Below are 21341 nucleotides of genomic sequence, written 5' to 3' on the forward strand. Positions count from 1 at the left end.
AAGTAAGATTTGTAGTCTGTGTGTGTGTCCTAGGAAGTTGTTGAGATATGAAATTCTTGTTGATGGTGGTGATTCAGAGAAATATAATATGTAGCAGTTCTCATACCGATTTATGCCAGGAGTAGACATAACTTACCAGATTTCTTAATATGTTTAAATGAGACAAATTTTGGCTTCTGTTTCCAACAAAAGGAATTCAGATTTGTATCAGTCCTTTATACTCTTCACTTCTTCTTCTTAGCATTTATCCTGCTTAATTGCAGGGTCTGCTGTTGTGCACTCTCTTTTCCACTTGATGCAGTCTTGTGCATCTTCAGGAGAGACTTTCACCACATGCATGTCCTCTCGAAGAGTGTCAAGCCGGCGCTTCTTGGTCACCCTCGTGGTCACATATATGGAAAAGAAAGGATTCCATCTGATCAATACAATTTATTATTCTTGTAGTTCTTACAGTACCGGTTTCGGCCTATTTGGCCATCATCAGCTGGCTAATGTTGATGTTTTGCATCTTCATCTTACGCTTCTAACTTAAACAAGATTTTATCTACCATGAAGCCAAAGTGGACCTTTTAACGACAAGTGTTTTATTACAATACACTTTGCTATTAGCCAATCAAATTACAATACATCATAGGAATTCACCATTGTCTACAAACATAGTATAAACTGACGCAAATCTATGATTAACAGCACGACAACTGCAAGAAGAAAGCACACACAAGATATGCACAGTTAAATTTACCAAGTTTTAGACTCCATTAAATCATATCATCATTCACGAACACTAGCATCAACTGATATATTTCATAGTCACAAGACTTTACCAAGAAAGAAGAAGATATATGCAAGACATAAACATTACTTAGTGCTTTACGTATGTTTTTAATGCATTTTAATGTGTTTTATGTGTTTGTACAACTGATTAGCTCTTAAGTTTAGGTAAAGCTTTCTACAATCACAACTTAAACCTCAAGGTGATTCATACTTACATACCGCAATTTAAACAATAAATCATAATTTATATGCCCCATTAGACATATCCGGATGTGCCAATCAAAGATGGGAACTTCCTTCGGATATTGTAATGTAATTTATGCAAAACAGCAATATTAGCTAGCTGATGATGGCCAAATAGGCCAAAACCGGTACTTTAAGAACTATAAGTATAATAAATTGTATTGATCAGGTGGAATCCTTTCTTTTCCATATATGTGTATTCTATCAATATGGACATAAAGTTCATAAAATAATGATACGATAGCCAACCAGGCAAAACGTAATGCGTATAAATATAAGAATTTAAAAATCAAGCTAATGAATGCAACCAAAAGCACTGCCTTTCTGAAGGAGTGCCTATCAAGCAACTTAACACCAAAATTCCTCAAGAAATATAACAACATTGTACAACCACCCAAACACGTAATACGCAAAAAAAGAATGAGCAAAATCTGGTTAAAAGATGAAATCAAATTTTTATATCGTAAGAAACAATACCTTAATAATGAACTATATCAAACACATCTCCAGTTATCTCATGAGCTCCCACATAGTTATTGGAGCTATTTTCAACAAATTGTAAGAGAAAAAGTAGAAGATTTAGCGATTAAGAAATAGAACACACTAAGCAAAAAACTGGAAGCACTAAAACAACCATTCAAACTGAGACCACCAACTGAAATCCTGCATAAAAACCCCTCAACCCATCCTAACAAAGCCACTGAACACAGTTTCCACCCACCTGTGAAGAACTTAACGCAAACCACATTTGAGGAAACGGAAAATGTTATATTGAGCAAGGGACCCAAACACAAATGGGGCAATACATCAACTTTTCAAAATGTCGTAACAACTGTTACTGAAAGAGAAAATGCTATACTAAAAATTCCGTACGAATTACGAGAAGAAGTTAGACATGAAATTAATAAAAGGATCCCACAATACATTAACAATATCTACAACAACGAACCAAACAACAGCGCCATCAACGAATCACACATAAATAAGCTTAACAGCACAATAAAACAGAATAATTTACCTATCACGAAAGGCGATAAAGGCAACACTACGGTTATCATCAATAAGAATGATTACATAACAAAAGCTAAAGAATGCTTCCAAGACAACACTTTCTCAATTAAACGTTAAGACCCAAGCAATAACATACAAAGAAACCTCAAAATCATACTCAAGAATACACACTTTCTTCTTACTGAAACAGAATTTTCAAAACTTATAACAATGAACCCCCAACTAACGACCGCTAAAGCCTATCCTAAAATTCCTAAAGAAAATATCCCAATGAGACCTATTATAAATTATAGAAACAGCCCATCTTACAAGCTTTCACAATTCATTCATAAATTCCTTAAGAAGCATTACTCTTTTTTTAGCAAACAAAACAATACGCAACTCTATAGATTTTTGCAATAGAACGAAAGCATTCAAGATTGAACCACACCACTTCCTCGCTTCATTTGATATAACAAATATGTATCCAAATATTCCCGTTAAACAAACTACAGAAATAATCTAATCTAACTTAAAAAACTACAGCAAGTTGAGCATTCTAGAAATAGAAGAATTTATGAAAATATTCCAATTTACCATCAGTTATAATTATTTTAAATTTCATGACTCCATCTACCAACAGCAGGACCTACCTATGGGTTCCTCAGCCTCAGGCATATTACCCCCTCTAGGGACACCATGACCTTGACGTCGGTGTGGGGGCTTGTGTGCTTGTTGATCCCGAGGGCTGTGCCAGCTTAGGGTTTCCCATGCTGGATTGGCCTTGGTGTAGGGCCAGACTAACAAGGTGTCTCCCGAGTTGTTTGAGAGGTGTCTGTGCTCTTTATTCTTCATCATTATTTCTACCCTTATATTCTCAAATTTAATTCCTCTTCCTGTCTGGCCACCCTCTCTGCCTCGCGTAGATTAGGTTAGAACGCAGGTTTTATCCTCCCCCAATCGCAAGTTTCGGGTCGTGGCGAGGTGATGCATGGCTACTGGGAGAGTAGTTCCTAGCGACCCCCTTCAGATACCGGGCGCCCTCTGGAGCATATAGCCTTGCCTTCGGCACATCTCCTTGGCTCTGCCGAAGGTCGACTTCATATTTCTGGAGTACTCGTGGAACCAAAGACGGAACCTCCTTCTCTTCCTTCTTTATCAAAGGGTGGCACCCTTCAAAAAGCAGCATCAAAAAATGGTAAAAAAAAGTAAGCGGTATACTCCAGTTCCTGTAGACTACATAAGTGATGAATGTCTTCCTCGATTCCTGGTTGCTTCCAGGGTCGATGATAAAAGTTTCCTTGACGAATGTCCTTTTATGGTAAGCAATTCAATTGAAGAAATTGTTGCTGGTGAAGTCGACGAGATGCGCAAGCTCCGAGATTGAATCTGTACTTATCAAGACATCTACGGCTGAACAGTCCAGACGGCTATTTAAAGCCAAGTTATTCGGAAAGGTAGAGGTGAAAATCGAGAAGCACCAAACCCTTAACTCCTGCAAGGGAGTTATTTTCCACAGGGATTTGGTTAAGTCTTCCAATGATACAATGATCCGGTACCTAGCATGGGGGTGTAACCGATGTCAAGAGGTTGAAGAGGCGTGTGGGTGATAAGCTACTCGATACGGGTGCTTTCATCTTTACCTTCGACGCTGAGACTGTACCTGAACAAATAAAGGTAGCAATGTATCGTCTTGACTGTTCGTCCGTACATTCCAGCACCAATGAGGTGTTATAACTGTCAAAAGTTTGGCCACACCCCATTGCGATGTACAGGTACGACAACCTGCAAAATGTGTGGGAAGTACGAGCATGCTGGGGTTGACTGCACAGCACCACCTGTGTGCGTCAAATGTCCGGGTGCGCATGCTCCAATCTCCAAGGAGTGCCCCACATTCAAGCAGGAGAAGAAGATCCAGGAGTTAAAACGCTGGATAAGCTGTCGTATCCAGACGCCCAGAGGAAGTTTAAGTCCATGGCTGCTACGGAGTTCTCCATCTCCTTTGCTGAAAAGGTTGCAAATGTGTGGATCACTCCACAGAGTTTTGTACAGAACACCAGTACTGAAAATGCATCGATAAGTCCATGCCAGCAACCAAAGAAAGTAGCTAAAGAAGCTGGAGCCTTAACAGCACAAGTATCGAAAAGTGCGTTATTGTCGATGTTGCCTGGGAAGGGTGCTTCCCAGGAACATTCGGCTGAGAAGTCCTCCCCCAAAAGGGGGGGGGGAAAGACTTCCCCAAATAGGGCTGGAAAGTCCAGCCCGCCTTCCAATGCCCGGACCACAAAGGAGGAGAAGGTGAAGCCACAGAGCTCCCTTCAGAAATTGGAGAAGAAGCCTTCTCCAACTCAATGGGGGGTCACAGGATCCCCGAAGAAATCCGGCAAACCATCTGCCGGCTCTCCTCCAAAAAGGAGAGAAATGGTGGGTAAGAACGAGAGGCCCCGACGCCCTGTTGTTCAGTCACTTTCTGGAGAACCTAATTCTCCCAGGAAGAAGGCCCACTGTTCCCGATCAATGAGATCACTGTCCACGGAGGGTCTAGTCACCGCGCCTGCTTCTGAGGAGACAATGGAGACTGAGCCACTCATTGTCGTGGATGGTGATTGTGACAATAACGATACCGACAAAGACAGCAGAGGAACCTGGCAGGTAATGAACCGAACTAAGGACAAGAAATTGCTCTGATTTCGAAGCTTTACCTACCCACACAATGGCACTATTGCAGTAGAACTGCAGTAGTTACCACTGTCGCCTAGTTGATTTACGTCAACTGATATCCGTCTATGCGGCCTCCATAGTCTGTCCACGGGAATCTCGTTTGAGACCTGGACACAACACAGCTATGAGAGGATATCATCTTTATTCCAAAGACAGAGTAGCTGTGGATGGCGCGGCAACTGGGGGGTGTTTGTATCCTAGTTCGCTCCGACATCTTCAGCGAAGAAGTACTGCTCTGTACTCAGCTAGATGCAGTTCGCACTTCGTTGCCAGTAACAACAACGGTGTGCAACGTGTACATCCCACCATATTATAACCTTGAAATTCGTGCACTACAAGATTTGATCACCCAGCTGCCTCCTCCTTTCCTCGTGCTGGGAGACGTGAATGCCCGTAACATACTATGGGGTTCTCCGTCTTCCTGTTCTAGGGGGAGGACGCTCGAGTGAATGATCAACTTGTTTGATCGTTGCGTGCTTAATACAGGGGAACCGACACATTTCAGCAGCACACATGGCACATTCTCACACCTGGATGTCACTTTGTGCAGCCGTGCACTAGTTCCCCTGCTACGGTGGCAAGTACACGACGACCTCTGTGATAGTGACCACTTCCCGATCATTTTATCTCTCTTGACAGTCCGAAGTACCCAAGCGCTGGTTACTTCGGCGTGCAGATTGGCCAGAATTTTCGAAACGCGCAGTGATGGCTGATGATATGCTGGAGTCTGTTGACGACCACGTTTCTTCCATTACAACTGGAATTTTGGCTGCTGCGGAGGAAACAATTCCTTCCTCATCCGGTATTCATCGCTGGAAACAGGTCCTATGGTGGACGGATGAAATTGCAGCAGCCATACGTGATCGCTGACGGGCTTTTAAGCATTATCGTCGGAATCCTACGATGGTCAATCATATCACATTTAAGTGTCTGTGCACGAAGGCCCGTTTTTTGACTCGAGAAAGTAAGAAAGCTACGTGGGAAAAGTATGTGTCATCCATCATGGCACATACTCCGTCATCACAAGTGTGGACAAAACTCCGCCGTATTGTCAGAGTACAGAATGTGCCCTCAGTACCTGGAATCTCCATTAATGGAGATATAGTTACGATTCCTTCGGTCATTGCCGACTACATCGCGTCACAGATCGCAGATACGTCCAGCTCTAGGAGATACGACTCTGCATTTCTTCCAATTAAGCGCGAGGCAGAGACACGCAATCTCTCTTTTGCCTCTAGTGCTTCGCATCCCTACAACGTGCCCTTCACGGAGTGGGAGTTGCGGAGTGCACTCACGCTGTGCAGAGATACGGCTCCTGGACCGGACAAAATCCATAATCAGATGCTTACAAATGCTTAAGCATTTGAGTGACAGATGTCTCAAGGATATCCTCACCTTATTCAACAGAATATGGAGCGAGGGAGTGTTTCCATCCCAATGGCACGAGGGAATTGTGATACCAGTTCCCAAGCCAGGTAAAGATCCAAAATTTCTGTATAGTTATAGGCCAATATGCCTTACGAATGGCCTCTGTAAGCTATTTGAAAGGATGATTAACCAACGTCTTGTGTGGGCCATGGAAAAGGAGGGTCTCTTGTCTAACTACCAGTGTAGTTTTTGCTCTTATCGGTGTGCAACTGATCATCTGGTCAGACTGGAGAGCGCCATTCAGGAGGCCTTTCTCCGGAAGGAACACATAGTCACTGTGTTTTTTGACCTGGAGAAAGCTTACAACACTATCTGGCGATATGGGATTCTCTCCACTCTACACCAGTGGGGATTTCGGGGAAATTTGCCAATGTTTATCGAGAACTTCATGTCCCTCTGTCTCTTTCGAGTCCGAGCAGGGAATGCATTTTCCCAATATTACGTTCAGGAAAATGGAGTACCTCAGGGATCTGTACTGAGTGTCACGCTGTTTGCAATCGCCGTCAATGGCATAGTTGCCGGTGCTGGGCCCGCAGTCGTTCCATCGCTGTATGTAGATGACTTAGCTCTACATTACAGCTGCGGAAGGGTGGCGTTTGCTGAGAGACAGCTACAGCAAGCTATTAACCGAGTTGACAGATGGGCCCTGCAACATGGTTTTTTTTATTTTCAGCAGCGAAAACTCAGTTGTACACTTCTGTCGACGGCGGCCAGTACATCCCGAACCAGAGCTCTGCTTGCGAAACAGTGTCTTATCAGTGGTTGACACCTGCAGATTCCTGGGTCTCCATTTTGATAAGAGACTTACGTGGCAGCCCCACATTCGTCAGTTGAAGGTTGCCTGCATGAAGAGACTTAACATGCTTAAGTTTCTCAGCGGCACTTCGTGGAGGGCTGACTGTGCGGTACTGCTACGATTTTACACAGCGACAGTCCTCTCCGGAATTGATTATGGAAGTGCGGCTTATGGCTCAGAATCAAAATCTATGCTGAGCCTTTTAGACAATATTCACCATAGTGAAGTAAGGCTGGCAACGGGTGCTTTCCGTACTAGCCCCATTCCCAGCCTATTCGCTGAAGCGGGAGTTCCACCTTTACGGATAAGGAGGCAGCAGTTGCTCCTCACGTACACTGCCAACATTCGTGAAATACCGCTACATCCAAGCTGTCAATGCATCTATCGTACCGAATACCACCAGCGGTGCCAAGACAGGCCGAATGCAACACGGCCAGTTGGGTTTCGGATTGATAGCATGTGTCATGATTTGAATATTGATATAGGTGGTTGTCTTGAACGAACTCTTAGCGAGGTACCTCCGTGGTTGGTTCCGCGACCGGATAGAAGTCTAGATCTGCTGCGTGGACCCAAGTTGAACACGGATTCCTCCGTTTATCGGAGGTATTTCTAGGACTTTGTTCACCAATATATGGCTGCGAGACATATCTTCACGGATGGTTCTAAAATCGGAGATAATGTTGGTTGCTCTTACGTAATTGATGATTTAAGCACGAAGATCTCGCTTCCTAATGTATGTAGCGTGTATACTGCAGAGCTTTACGCCATCTTAGAGGCTCTGCAGTTTGCACTGCATGACGAAAGAAGCCACTTTCTTATGTGTACCGATTCGTTAAGCTCTTTGCAGTCTATTGAAACCTGTTTCTCGCAACACCCACTGGTACAGCAGATACATGACCTTCTAGCCAGGTTAAGGGATGCTGGCTCCAGAATCACTTTCGCGTGGTTTCCAAGCCACGTTGGGATTGCAGGAAACGAACTTGTGGATGAAGCTGCAAACGAAGCTGTACTTTTACCTCCAAGACCAGTCAATATACCTGCTAAGGATATTTGTTCTCAGATACGTTGAAGCATCTTGGCGTCCTGGAATCGGAGTGGCTAGATATCCGAATTCCCAACAAGCTGAGAGCAATTAAGAAGACAACTACCTTGTGGCGGTCCTCTTTCCGACCTCACAGAGAGAGGCCATAGTATTGTGCAGGCTGAGGATAGGTCATTTATGATCCACGCACTCTTATCTCCTAAAGAGGGAAGATCCCCCCCCCCCCCCCCCCCCAGTGTGTTCTTGTGGTGCCGACTTCACCGTGGCCCACATCCTCACAGAGTGCGCCGATCTTCTGGCCTAAGACGGAAACTCGGCCTGCAGGAAACACTCCACGCATACTACCCGATGACGCGACTACTGCTGATCTCGTCATCCGCTTTATGTGCGACAGTAGAGTTATCAAGGTATATAAATGTCAAGTGTACTGTTACTCAGGGAACGTATGTTCCCTTTTGATTCGTTAGTAATCTTTTTGGCATAATTCTGTAATACTTTTTTGTTTTATTTTGTACTGCGTTTTCAAATTCCTTTGTTGAATAAATAATTTTGTTTTATATTTTAAATTTCTTTTCCACTAATTTGTTCAGATGATTACCTCGTTGTACTTCCTCTTAAAACAAAAATCACCACCACCACCACCACATCAGGCATATTAGCGGAAATTTACATAGATCACCTAGAACACACATCAATCAATAAAATAGATAACATATTCTTCCGGTGTAAGTTTGTTGACAATATTTTCGTCATCATCGATAACAGATTCAGTGATGTAAACATCATTTTAGACAAACTTAATACTTTGGACCCCCGTATAAAATTCACCAAAAAAATAAAAAACAACCGCTCCCTAAACTACTTGGACCTAATAATAACCAGAAATGAAAACCATCTATCCTACAAATTCTACAGAAAACCCACACACACTTCAAACACCATAAAAACCGATTCCATCCATCCCAACGTACATAAAAAAGCAGCTTATTTTAGCATGATACACAGAGCTCTCAATATACCATTAACAAAAGAAGACTTAAACAGTGAACTACAACTTATCTACGACGTAGCCAAACACAATGGGTACAGTAAAGAAATGGTCAATAAAATTATACACAAAATTAAATCTCAACCCAAAACCAAATTAACAAAAATAGACAAACCCAAAAAAGATTACATATCCTTCACCTTCAACAACGCACTCATATACCCCGTAACTAACGTTTTTAAAAAGTACAACTTGAGAATAGCATTCAAAACCACGCACAATAGCACCAATATCATGCACATTGTTAGGAGTTTACCGCATCAAGTGCAATGATTGCAAAACAACGTACATTGGACGTACAGGCAGAAATTTTATAATCCGGTATAACGAACATCTAAATGCAATAAAGCATAACCACTTCTCAGCAATTGAAGAATATAAACACAGTTTTACGAACATCGAAAACGATATGAAAAAATTAAACATAAATCCCAAACTCTTCTGCTCAATATAACAGAAGAGTTTTACATTTCCTCAGGTCAATACGCTAATCCCAATTTCAATATAAATGATATTATGGAAAAGACCAATATTATCTTCAACAAAGTCTTTCCCGCCCTAAAAAAAAAGACTACCTCAAAACAATCAATAAGCAGAGCATAACACGTGCCACAAAGCCATCAAGTGTTTTTACCAAAAGAAATCGAGAAGACATGTACAACAAGTGTCAATAAATATCTAGTGCAAGAATAAAACAGGTAGTTTTGTTTCTGTCCTAATATTACTGGTGACCCTGACGTGATCATCAGCCGATACCGGTAAGTCTAAATATCCTTGCATTATTATGATAACAAAGTGAAAGTTGCAAGATGTTAACAGCCGTGAAAAGACAAGGCAGTAAGAACAATTTTTACTAAGACTTACGACAAGTTTATTGAAGAAACAGACAGTGAAAATCCCGATAGAGAAGTTGTGAAAACGAAGTTTACGACTGTTGAGAGGTTAGCAGCTGACCTACAAAACCTAGATGATAACGTCACTTTGTTGATGCTGGAGGGTGAAAATGCCAAATTTGAGGCCAAGTATTTAACTGCTGAAGAATATAGAAAAAAGATGGATCATGCAAGAGTGAAGATGGAGAATTTTACTGCGGCTAATCAGGTACAATTTGTAAGTGTGGTGCAATCAAATGCTTCATCACCGGCTGCAGATAGGAGAAAATGAAGGCTCCCGAAAATAGAATTAAAGACATTTAGCGGCGAGATTAAGGTCTTTCTCAGCTTTTAGAGCCAGTTTAAGAGAATACATGAGAACGATGAGATTGAAAACGAAGACAAGTTCCAGTGTCTGATTCAAGCAACTGTCGAGGGCTCAAGAGCACGAGAGAGTGTGGATAGTTTCCCTGCCACCGCGGAAAACTATGAGAATGCTATTGAAAGTCTGCAAAAGGGAGGAACTTTTAACAGAATATTATGTAAGGGAGCTGCTGTCATTAGTAATTAAGAAAGCTGCTTGTGCAGAAAACAAGAACGCCCACGATCTACCTTGGCTGTATGACAACTTAGAAGCTCACCTGCGTGCGCTGGAATCTATTATAATTTCATCGGACAAGTATACGGCCATGCTATTTCCACTTGTAGAATCCTCCATACCAGAAGATATTCTGAAGATCTGGTTATGAAATCAGTCAAGAATTCGTGAGGATGATAGAAGTCAAGTCTATGGAGATCGGTTAAAACATTTGATGTTATTTTTGAGGATAGAAGTAGAAAATGGAGAAAGAATCTCACTGGCAAGTGCTGGATTTAAATTAAGTGAAGACAAGGTCCAAAGAAACAGAAGAAAAGAGAAGCCCTTTGACGAAACTCCAGCAACTGCAATGGATCTACTCTCCTGTGAACACAAGAACACTAGAGTTGTCTGTATATTTTGTGACAAGTTTCATGAAAGTAAGGAGTTCTTCCAGGCATGGAGATTATCACTGGAGAAAAAGCGAGATATCTTGAGAAAGAAGAAAGGCTGTTTCGTCTGCTTGAAGTCAGGGCATCGAGCAAGGGACTGTAAACACAAAGTAAGTTGCATTGTTTGTTGCAAGATGCATCATACGATTGTGTGCCCTCAACTGGAGACCAAGCAGAAGAGACAGCAGAGAAAGTGTTGAATGTTTCGCTCTCAAATCTGTCGAGTTCAGAAGTAGTTCTTCAGACCCTTCTAGTGAACCTTGAGACCAACGGAAAATTGCGCACTGTAAGAGCACTCATTGACACTGGTTCTCAAAGATCCTATATATTGAAGAGAACTGTGGAGGAAATGGGATGTATAGCTGTTGACTCTGAAACAGTGATACACACACTGTTTGGGGGAGGTTCGCCGAAAGAAATAAAACACAAGCGCTACAACATTAGATTGAAGAGTTTGACAGGAGACTTTTCATGTGAGGTCCAGATGTTGGATCAGCCCCTAATATGTGCTGGCATCGCCTGCCCTAAAGGTGGTTCCTGGCTTAAAGAACTAAAGGCGAAAGGAATTCATCTTACTGACCTGGGAGTTGGACAGCCACCTGTTGAAGTACTGTTAGGAGCGGATGCATTAGGTAAGCTGTACACTGGCACCATAAAGGAACTGCAGTGTGGTCTTACTGCCGTAGAAACGAGACTGTGATGGGCAATTTTATTATCGAAACTGAGTCTATGACCCATGCCACTATGCTAACTACGCTTCTAACCCACACCTATCAATTAGTGGATCTTTGGAATTTGGATGTTTTGGGTATCACAGACCCCTGTGAAAGTCGAACAAAGGAAGAAGTAGAAATCGCCATGCAAAACCATTTCTAGGAAACTGTGAAAAGAGATCCTGGAGGAAGATATGAAGGGAAGCCCTTCATTAAATGATTGTCTGGCTAAAGGGCCGAATCTATTAGATCTAATCCCCTCAGTCCTTCTAAAGTTCTGTCTAGGAAGGATCAGCGTGATCTCTGATATTGGCTTTTCTTCAGATCTCTGTTCATGATCGGGATAGAGATTTTCTGAGGTTCCTTTGTTGGGAGAATCTCGAAGAGAAGAAGATGAGGGTTATGAGATATTACAGAGTGGTTTTTGGGGTGAACTGCAGCCCATTTATTCTGGGGCTGTTATACAGCACCATTTGGATCAATGTAAACCATCTCAGAGAGAGAGGTGGCGCAGAAACTTAGTAATTCATTTTATGTAGACAACTGCGTCACATTAGTTGATTCAGTAGAGGAACTGAAGATATTTGTGGAACAAGCTACTGGGATCATGGCTGAAGGTAGATTTGAGCTGAGAGGTTGGGAGAACACTTGCTCACTACCAAGTAAAGAAGACTCAAGACCGGCTCAAGTCCTCGGACTCTCGTGGGACAAGAACGAAGATAAACTGTTCTGCAATATTGATGGACTGAGTAAGCCTGAAGGAGTAATAACTAGGAGATCTGTTTTGTCAATGGCAATAGAGTATTCGATCCAGTCGGATTCAGTTCTCCCGACATTCTCTTCCCTTAACTACTACTGCAAAAAAGCTGGAAGGCCAAGTTGAGATGGGGTTCTGAGCTACCAGAAGAACTGAAGTCAGAATTTCTGAAATGGGTTGAAGAACTGCCTATTTTGAATGATGTACGGATACCTAGGTGGACTTCACTGACAAATGCTGACTCCTGTTCCTTGCACATCGTTTGCGATGCATCAAAATTATCCTATGCAACGGCTCTATTTCTGAGATGCGAAATTGCACAGCAAGTAACTAAGTTTGCTACAAGCAAAATCGAGGGTTGCTCCACTCAGAAGTACAACTATTCCTAGGTTGGAATTGTTGGCTTGCTAATAGGAGTACTTCTAGCCATGCAAGTGAAGAAAGGGTTAAATACACCTGACATGAGGGAGTATTTCTGGACAGATTCAACCACTGCATTGCACTGGATCACTAGAGAAGGTCACTGGGGAACATTTGTTGGGAACAGGGTGAAAGAAATCTGCACCAATCCCAGGGACTGGAAACACATCCTGGGACAAAAAAAACCCTGCTGATCTACCTTTCAGAGGCTGTGATACAAGAAAGCTCCTAGAGTCACGATGGTGGGAGGGTCCAGTACGAGTTCTGCTTTCACAGGCCTTTTGGTGGCAGCAACCAGCACTCTTGCATGCATTGTCTGAAGGGAAACCTAGTCCTCACATTTGTGCGTATCAACATTCAAAACCTCATGGTATTACGCACGATGTTGTAAGTTCACAATTTACGTTCGCTAACAATTTACACACTTCGTTGATTATATTGTGATATTCAGTAGAGCTTCTAGATTAATATGAATGCAGTAAATAAATACTTATTTTAGGCATTACTGCTTCCCGCCATCTTGTCGATGAACTGTATTTTTAAACTTTCCTCCCTGCCCCCCTGGTGGGCAAGCGCTGAATAAAAACAACTGAAGTGCATGCTACGTGTCCCGCACAAGCGCTGCAGTCTGATCTAGCGCCAAGAAAACGTCAAATAATCTTAGACATAAATAAAATACGAACCCGCACAATTGTGCGTACACGGTCTGAAAGGGTTAACTGGCCTTCTCAGGTTGAGAGATGGTAGTAAGTGTTGGATAGCTCTTTACTTGTGCAGTGTATAGGGCTATCCACCTTGAACTGACAGCATCTTTGTCAACATAGTTTTTTAGATGCTCTTAGAAGATTCATAGAGGGACGTAGAAGAACTAAGGTCGTCTATAGTGACAATGGAACCAATTTTGTTGGAGCTAACAATAGCTATCGTTGCATTGATTGGAGAAAAATAAAGGTAGAAGCTTTGACCAGAAGAATTCAGTGGAAATTCAATCCACCCACAGCAGCATGGTGGGGTGGCTGGTGGGAACGCCTTATCCAAATGGTGAAGAAACTGTTAAGGCGAGTCTTGGGACCTGCATCCTTACATTATGAAGAGATGTCTACAGTATTGTGTGATTGTGAGGCAACAATTAACTCAAGACCTTTGACATATATTTCTGAAGATCCCGATGACCCTATACCACTGACTCCCCCCCATGCAATGTTTCTCCAGGACATACCAGTAGGTGTTCTTGACCTTGACCGCCTGGACCAAGTAGATCTTAGTAAGAGGTATCGATACGTACAAAGACTGAGAGAAGAATTGAGAAAGATATTCAGATCAGAATATCTGAGTCAGCTGATCCAAAGATGTCAAAGAAAGGAGAAGGAACGAGAGTTAAGAGTTGGTGATATAGTTCTTCTTGAGAATGAAGCGAAGAATAGGACATTTTGACCCATGGCCTGAGTTGTTGAAACTTACCCTGGTAAAGATGGCTGCATCAGAGTTGTTAAGCTGAAAACTGCACAGAGAGAGATGGTTTTTCCTGTGCAGCGAGTTTTTCCATTGGAGATAACGACTCCTGCTGAAGTGCTGATGGAAGAGAAGGGTGTTCCAGGTCAGCCTTTAGTCAGAAAAGCGGGGTATAGGACGTAATATGGAAGGAGGATAAAGGTCCCTCGCAGACTGTTGGACTAAAGGGGCCTGCAAAGTATATTATAACAGAGAAGTAAAGAGACTAAGAAGGAGGTGCAGACTGGAAAGAAATAGAGTTAGAAATTGTTATGGAAGTAAGGAGAAATTGAAGGAACTTACTAGGAAATTGAATCTAGCAAAGAAGTCAGCTAAGGATAACATGATGGCAAGCATAATTGGTGGTCATACATATTTTAGTGAAAAATGGAAGAGTATTTATAGGTACTTTAAGGCAGAAACAGGTTCAAAGAAGGACATTCCAGGAACCATTAATGAACAAGGGGAGTGTGTATGCGAGGATCTTCAAAAGGCAGAAGTATTCAGTCAGCAGTATGTAAAGATTGTTGGTTACAAGGATAATGTCCAGATAGGGGATGTGAGTAATACTAAAGAAGTATTAAAATTTACCTATGATAACAATGACATTTACAGTAAGATACAAAAGTTGAAAACTAGAAAAGCAGCTGGAATTAATAAGATTTCTGGGGATATACTAAAGGCAATGGGTTGGGATATAGTACCATATCTGAAATACTTATTTGATTATTGTTTGGTTGGAGGAGCTATACCAAATGATTGGAGAGTTGCTATAGTAGCCCCTGTGTATAAAGGAAATGGTGATAGACATAAAGCTGAAAATTACAGGCCAGTCAGTTTGACATGCATTGTATGTAAGGTTTGGGAAAGCATTCTTTCTGATTATATTAGACATGTTTGCAAAATTGATAACTGGTTTGACAGAAGGCAGTTTGGGTTTAGGAAAGGTTATTCAACTGAAGCTCAGCTTGTAGGATTTCAGCAAGATATAGCAGATATCCTGGTTTCAGAAGGCCAAATGGACTGTATTGCGATTGACCTTTGTAATTTAAAGTAATAAACTTCATGGTTGGGTTCCGTATTGAGTTAAGACTTAACTTAAAATGAATACAAGATTTATTGCTCCACCTTCTCAATACTTAAAATCATACACCATTTAACAAAACATCACAATATGATAGTGTCAGGTACTAGTTTCGGTCCATATCCCGGACCATCATCAGCTAAGCCAAAATTGCAAATAAAAGACATAAATTAATATGGATGAACATGAGGATGGATGGTAGTGGAATGACATACAGGTAAAAACTTTATACATAAGTTACAATAAATATGATCAGAATGTTAAAATTAACAAATGAATAAAATAATTGTGATGTTGTTTAAAATTTCTTGATGCCAAAGTCTAGGTTGACGGTTGGACTCATGTTGCACATTTGAATTCAAGTGAAGTCTTAGTTTTCTGGAAAGTTCTGAGGGCAAGTTCCATGATGGTGCAGAGGGAATTGTCCAATATGACCAATATAGACTTGATGAATTGAGAAAGCTGGACTTGTTCTATGTAGCTTAACAAATGCTGTGTTTAAAGGAAGTCTCAATTCAGTCGGAACCCAAAGAACCTGAAGAACAAAATTAGAATTAACTCGGAAAATCTGACAGAGAAATTACTAAGGGAGGGTGTGTGTGTGTGTGTGTGTGTGTGTGTGTGTGTGTGTGTGTGAAATAACGAGTACTCACCTTGCACTTGTTTTGAACGAGCTATTGGAAGGAGTGCAACAGACAGAGTGAGCGTCACGCAGCGTAGATCAGCAAGAGAGGAGAAGGGATGCAGAGGGGAAGGATGACGTAAGTGTGGAAGGAGACAGGGAGGGAAGGAAGGGGGAAATGGTTCAGGGCGGGTTAGGAGAGAGGGAAGTTATTGGAATTTGAGATGGAAGGGGACCCTTAATTGATTTAAAGAAAGGTTTATTAACAGTTGATTTGTTTTTTCCTATAATAGGAAATGAAAAGATCGAATAAAATGTTGGGTTTCTCGCTAATTTCGTTAAGATTGTAGTTGGCATTGAAATATTGATCCCAATGTATGTAAAAGCTCTCAATTATGTTGAGTAGAGGTCCCTTTTTAGCTATTTCGAGTATGTCCATGTCTGTTTCAGTGTTCGTGAAACTATGCTTATATTGATCCAAATGTATGTAATAGCTCTCAGTTATGTTGAGTAGAGGTCCCTTTTTAGCTATTTTGAGTATGTCCATGTCTGTACGAATTCAAATGTGCAACATGAGTCCAACCGTCAACCTAGACTTTGGCATCAAGAAATTTTAAACAACATCATTCATTTGTTAATTTTAACATTCTGATCATATTTATTGTAACTTATGTATAAGGTTTTTACCTGTATGTCATTCCACTACCATTCATCCTCATGTTCATCCATATTAATTTAGTTTATGTCTTTTACTTGCAATTTCGGCTTGGCTGATGATGGTCCGGGATATGGACCGAAACTAGTACCTGACACTATCATATTGTGATGTTTTGTTAAACGTTGTATGATTTTAAGTATTGAGAAGGTGGAGCAATAAATCTTGTATTCATTTTAAGTTATGACCTATGTAAGGCATTTGATAGGGTAGATCATGAAAGACTACTGGCAAAAATGAGTGCAATTGGACTAGAAAAAAGAGTGACTGAATGGGTGGCTATATTTCTAGAAAATAGAACTCAGAGAATTAGAGTAGGCAAAGCTTTATCTGACCCTGTAATAATTAAGAGGGGAATTCCTCAAGGCATTATTATTGGACCTTTATGTTTTCTTATATATTGCGCCGATCCCGCGTCCAGGCATGGACACAAGAGGTCCTGACTAGCTCTAAATTCAATTGGTTCAACGACTAAGTTTTATGGGTATGGGTTCCGTAAGAGAAAAACGTTCAGGTCGGTTAATGGTAGATTCTAACTAACGTTGAAAGACGTCTCTTACCCGTTACTAGTTAGATACCATACTCTTATTAGCTCATAGAGAAGTTGTCGTCAACTGAAGATACCACTGTCTTATAACTAATACTTATTCTAGGAACACATAGAAAGAATGCTGAGGTTATACTATCTCACATTTATTTAAATATTAAGTTAGACATTATAAGAAAAATCATCTTAAATTCGACCAATGAAAACTTCTTGAAGTGAGTAATTCGTTGTTATTCCTACAGTCTGTATTCTTCACCAACATCTCAGAAAAATCATATCCTCCGAACTCATCGTAAATAATCGCATTCTAGGATTCTACCATTTCATTTCATGAGTCCATTGATCTCTCAAAATTATAGAATATTAGAAGAAGTATTACATAACATTTGGGAATTATAAAGAAACATATGGTTTCATTCGTAGGCAATTCACTTACGAAGTTGGGCGATAATGAATTAAACTAATATGAATGAAATTAATTATATTTACATGTGCCATACTGGCAAGAAAATAAACATTAAAATCAAGAATATTAAGAGTGTTGGATGCATCCTTTAAGAAGAAAAAAAAAAATTGTATTAATTACTATTTACAATATCTCTGATTAAACTTTCTTGAGAAATAAAGAATGCTTATGGAATCATCGAGTTGGTGTTCAGATAAGAATTGGAGTTCAAATTGTCTGAATATCAATTATTCTTCGAATAAATATGAAATTCAGTTCGTTACTACCTATTCCTTACTCATAGGACTGATACATATTTCAATTTACACTAACTGTCTGTCTCGATGCAGGTGTAAAATTCTCAATAAAAACTATCTCAAAACATCTCCTGATTCTGAATTGACAAGTACACTATCGTATGTTTCACAGTTTAAATATTCACATTGGCATGCTCAATTGCCTTTTAGTTACTCATATTTCCCTGTGTCACTCACCATAAGCTTAACTCATAAATTTAAGGTAATGTGACCTTAATTTTAGTGATAAGTATTAGTCTACGTGCGTATTTGGTTGTAAGAAACGTCATCATACATACCCTATGAAATTATCATCACACCTACTACTAACGGAAAATCTACTTGGTCAGAAGACACTATCTTCGACTAAAAATAATCCTTTTTGAATAGCTATGTCACCAGTGATTAGTCTAGTAGGTTGAATATTGTTCAGAATAATGTTATACACAGTGAGAGTTTCAAAATCATCCGAAATAATTCAGTGAAGGCTTAAATATTATTATGACTACATGTATGACTCTCTAGACAATCCTAACATGGATAAAAACATTGCTCTATCAATCTCGAGATCGTATCCTAAGCTGTGTGAAAATGCATAGGATTAAGAATTATCATATGGAATTGGCAAGAACTCACTGACACTCTCAGAAACATCATTTGAAAATCACATTGTCACACTTAGAACAACTATGACTATCTCTCTCGAAGAAATAATAAATATGACCATCATAAATTACTATCATCCTTATACCATATCTATAACGCGTCAATTATTACTCACATTTCACGTATAATAAATCTCTCTATTCATCATATGCAAATCACTTCATTAAACTGCACGTCAACGTGCCGTGACATTCTTAAAATGCCCTCTTCACTTCCTATCGTCATAGTGCCAAATTTAACATCATAACTCTGAGTAATCTACTGCCTTATTCCTTCATAAACACTTCCTATATACGATCTCGCACCGAGTGACTTTGATTGCAATAGTATACACTGGTGTTAATGTCAACTTCACACTTTACTCTTCACTGATAATAATAACAACACTAACTATTTACTCTCACATATCACTGGAAACATTGCGATCGGAATATCACTTGGTGACCACGCCTACTAATGAAAATGACATTTCATATAGATGAATACCTACTTCCAATAATCTCATCTAGACGTTTATCTACGCACTGTCTTCGCACAAATACACATATCAACATATAATTATAAAAGGTAATATTCTCTTACTTACGAAAACGACTCAGATAATGGACTTAGCTTTGCTCAAGGTGGTCTCGATGTCTTCTCATCTCCCGTCATCTGAGATTAGGATCTCATCATCTGGTTCCTCCACGAGTGATCGGGTTCATCGTAGCTCTCCACAATTGATTACTGGTCATCTGGGATGATCAACATCGTATTGCTTCATCAGGATCCAAATAGCGTTGCCTTGCTTCTTTACAGGCTCATAGTGGAATCTCGTACGTATGTAACAGAATAATAACAAAATATGTGATTCATTGCTGTCATTCTTCAACTAATATATCTCTTGTGAAGCTCAAATTGTATGGATTTTGCTATGGTACATTTAGTTCAATATGCTAGCTCCAAATTGACTAGGATAATTATTAAGTATTTATTCCAATTTGAAAAGGAACTTCTTTCCTCTATATTTTTATTGGTGCGAACGCACTCAACAGCTGATCAGTACGTATCTTTTACTATTAAGCGGTATCGGGCAAATTTATTTAAGCTCTGCGCCACTTCGTGACGTAGCTCTATTGTAATCTGGTTTATCTCCTTTTATAGTATTTTATCTTTCGCGCAGCGATTAAATCTTGATAACAAGTGTTGGGCGTGTAGCCGCGAATTATATTTCCTTCCAAATTACGGTATTTACTCCAGATGAATAATCTCTTTCAGTCTAGTCCTAAGTCTTCTTACTGCTTCAAGGTCTGATTATATAGTGAGTGATGAGCAAATTTTTTTCTTAAATAATAGGTTTAAATAATGTCCATTTGTCATTCTTTTCCTGCGCCTTCTATACATGGTTCTTTCCATAACTGACTGATGAAAATAATTACATTTCGGCCCGTATTGACGTTAAATGCATTTATTTTAACATTTTGATCGCAGAGACTCCATGTTTGTTCCTACCAGCTCTTATAAAGAACTGTGAAATGGCACAATATATCAATGATATGTGTAAAGAAGTGGAATCAGAGATGAGGCTGTTTGCAGATGATGTTATTCTGTACAGAGTAATAAATAAGTTACAAGATTGTGAGCGGCTGCAGGGTGACCTCGATAGTGTTGTGAGATGGACGTTGGACAATGTTATGATGATAAACGGGGTTAAAAGTCAGGTTGTGAGTTTCACAAATAGGAAAAGTCCTCTCAGTTTTAATTACTGCATTGATGGGGTGAAAGTTCCCTTGGGGGATCATTGTAAGTACCTAGCTGTTAATATGAGAAAAGACCTTCATTGGAGTAATCACATAAATATGATTGTTAATAAAGGGTACAGATCTCTGCACATGGTTATGAGGGTATTTAGGGGTTGTAGTAAGGATGTAAAGGAGAGGGCATATAAGTCTCTGGTAAGAACCCTACTAGAGTATGGTTCCAGTGTATGGGACCCTCACCAGGATTACTTGATTCAAGAACTGGAAAAAATTCAAAGAAAAGCAGCTCGATTTGTTCTGGGTGATTTCCGACAAAAGAGTAGTGTTACAAAAATGTTGCAAAGTTTGGGTTGGGAAGATTTGGGAGAAAGGAGATGAGCTGCTCGATTAAATGGTATGTTACATGTAATAAATATCATTTTTGGTCCGTATTGATGATATTTGATTGAAATAATAACATTAAGTTATTTATTAGACCACCTAATCAATACAAAATTGTCTTGGATGATTTACATAAATTTGTTAACTAATAGTGGTACATGTTTCGCCTTCCCTGAAGGCATCATCAGCCATAGTCTTAACCTTAAATTAAAAATAAGCGTCTAAATAACATGTAGTAATGAAATGAATTTTACATCTTGAAGAGATTTGAAGTAAAATAACATTAAAAATAACAATGATGGTTTGAAAATACAGTGTGATGAGATATAATAGTGGAAGTATTAACAAAATTAACATTAGAAGGCTGCTAAAATAAGTGCAATGGATAAAACAACAGATTGTTATGCAACAAGTAGTAAGATTGCATAAAAGTAAAGTTGATAGTCTGGCGGTTATAATTAGACGATGGCGAAAAATCGTATATAATCAAAGTAAAGAAGAGAGAATAAAAGTCAAAGTTAT

At 40.0% G+C, this 21341-nt stretch overlaps 1 protein-coding gene across 1 annotated transcript in view; it reads left to right on the forward strand.

Moving 5' to 3' along the window:
* Nucleotides 1-21341, forward strand: part of PCID2 (PCI domain-containing protein 2) — a 218880-nt gene that overhangs the window by 38089 nt on the left and 159450 nt on the right. The window lies entirely within an intron of this gene.

This window comes from Anabrus simplex, chromosome 7 (genome assembly GCF_040414725.1).
Source record: "Anabrus simplex isolate iqAnaSimp1 chromosome 7, ASM4041472v1, whole genome shotgun sequence".
Classification (NCBI taxonomy): Eukaryota; Metazoa; Arthropoda; class Insecta; order Orthoptera; family Tettigoniidae; genus Anabrus; species Anabrus simplex.